This window comes from Ictalurus furcatus, chromosome 14 (genome assembly GCF_023375685.1).
Source record: "Ictalurus furcatus strain D&B chromosome 14, Billie_1.0, whole genome shotgun sequence".
In the NCBI taxonomy this organism is placed as follows: Eukaryota; Metazoa; Chordata; class Actinopteri; order Siluriformes; family Ictaluridae; genus Ictalurus; species Ictalurus furcatus.
Window position 1 is genome coordinate 29,470,994 of NC_071268.1, and position 2,500 is coordinate 29,473,493.

The window sequence follows — 2,500 nt, forward strand, 5'->3', positions numbered from 1 at the left end:
TAAATAAATAAATAAATAAAAACTATATACTAGATATTCATACTAAATTATTAAAGTCTCTGACTTATCCAAGTATTTTGTAGATAATTTATTAGGGGACGGTGTATTTTCCCAGATGTTTTCCCCAGCAAGTTCTTTAGTGTCATGTTTTGTTTTCCAATCTGCATCTCTAGCTCAGTTCTTTCCTCCTCATATCTTTTGCAGTCTAACAGAATGTGTTTTCTGTCTCTTGTGTATTGCAGTGTGTGCAGAGTCCAGTGGGGTGTTTTCCTGTTCTGTTTAATGTTAGATTTAAGTCAGCGTGATCTATTCTAAGACTCATAATTATCATCTCTTCCTCTCTCCTTTCCTTTATAATGGTGTTAATCTCTGCTCTACTTCCTGGTATTTGTATATCATCTGTTTCATGCTTTATCAATATTTTTGCCAGTACATCCAGAGTTTCATTTCCTTCTACCCATACATGTTCTGCTAACGCCCCCAACTGTAGGGAACTCTTTTCAGGAGAAAGGTGCAGATGACGAGTGAAGACTGAAACTTTTTTTAATAGAAATGGTGCTTCTTTTCAGAATAGAAAACAACAAACGTATTTAATTTAAGTCTTTTTCGAGGTTCACTGAAAAAAATTGGAGCATTAAATTTAAATGTGTACATTAAATGTGTACATTGTTCCCTGTTAATATAATTACAAAAGTATGGAAACTCAAAGAAAAAAAAACAACAGTGAGATGATCATGGTTGTACACTTATGACACACTGCAGTGTTGAAATACTTAACTAAGGTTTTTATTAAAATATCCAAGCTACATACTTTCTGTGACTCTTTATTACAGTTTTGAAGCTATTTTGGTCAGTCTGAATGAAATATATGGCAACCACTGATCTCAAATCTGTTTGGATCCGTACTGTCTGATTCAATAACTTTGGGCTGAGCATCAGTAGTTCCAGGTTCAGTATTTAATACAAAAACCCCTGAGACATTCCAGATAAAAGAGACAAAGACATTTTTGGTAACAACTGAATAAATATAACCCTCACTGGAAAAGATTTTATTTATACACAAATTAAACTGATTAAAATATAATCTTAGATAAAAGGTACCTGTACATAATGATCTATAACCTGTACATAAGTCAGGTCTTTTCATATGATCAAAACATTATATACATTATACACAAACATTGCCCTTAAATGCACAGAGTAAGACAGTAGGTGGTTTTGTTTTGGGTTCTCCAGACATCTTGTAGCTCCTCACCATTTAACACAATATTTAGCGTGTACAGAGGTGCTGGGTCATTTCCTACAAATGTCAGTATTACCACAGAAAATATATTTTAAGACACTTTCTGACCAGACTATCAGTTTTTCACAAACTGACACCCTCATTCTGCCCCACTATATTGTTCTCTCAGAAATGCAGGTGGTCATGAATGTTCAGCAGATTACTGAGTTCAAATTCTAGTCCAGATGTGGCTTAAATGTAAAATCTAAATAAAATCATACAAAACTATACACACACACCTGTTTTATGGTTAAATGTTTAAACCTGCTCTATGTAATAAGAGAATTCAGTATCAGCCCCTCTGATGTTTCCCAGTAAATAAAGGGGGATATTATATAAGTGATGACAGGACCTAAACTCCTCAGTGTTTTCTTACTTATTATATCATGGTCTGTCTGAATACCTGATTCTGCTGGTCTGGAAGGTGTGCATTGAAACTGTATAATGCACAGGTTTAATTCAGTTTAATTAGCAGTCTAAATTAATGCACTGCCTGTAAACAACTGTAACCATTGTAACATACATGTCTCGGGAGATTCTTTTCCTCCATGTTGTGCATTAAAATCGTGTAATGCACACCTTACTCTGACCGACATGGACAGATAGACAGGTGGGTGGGTGTTGAAGCAGGCAAACTGAAAACCAAAAAAAAATAAAAATACTTCAACCACTTGGTGGCGGAGGAATAAAGACACAGTCCTGTACACAGCTCTAGTCCACACTCAGGATTCTTCAAATCAGAACTGGAGGAGTAAACATGATAGGAGGGACAAGATCATGATCGGTAGCTGAGGACACTTCATTCCTGCATCATCTGGAGAAAAACAGAAATTTATTATTTTTTCTAGTTTAGCTAGAACATTTTCCACATAAAGTCTAAGCAGTGAGGTTTACAACCAAAATCAAACAATATGCATGCACACACACACACACACACACACACACACACACACACACACACACACACACACACAGAGGAGGCTGACAAATTAAAGTAAAAACTGGAGGCTCTGTTATTATTTTGCATGGTTTGTGTTCACTCGCTCCTCACTGGGAAGCATCACTGCAGCTCCAAAATAATTTAAAGTCACATAAGTTTGGTCATGTAGTGTAGAATTAACCAAGTTAGAACATTTTGTGGGCAATTAAAAACAAAAATAACAAAAAATGAAGGACAGAATTCATTAGGGAGTAAAAAAGCCCAGTGAACTTAACATA

General features: G+C 35.4%; 1 protein-coding gene across 1 annotated transcript in view; it reads right to left on the reverse strand.

The window, feature by feature from the left end:
- The window catches only part of LOC128618010 (uncharacterized), a 31,840-nt gene that overhangs the window by 21,092 nt on the left and 8,248 nt on the right, over positions 1-2,500 (reverse strand). The window lies entirely within an intron of this gene.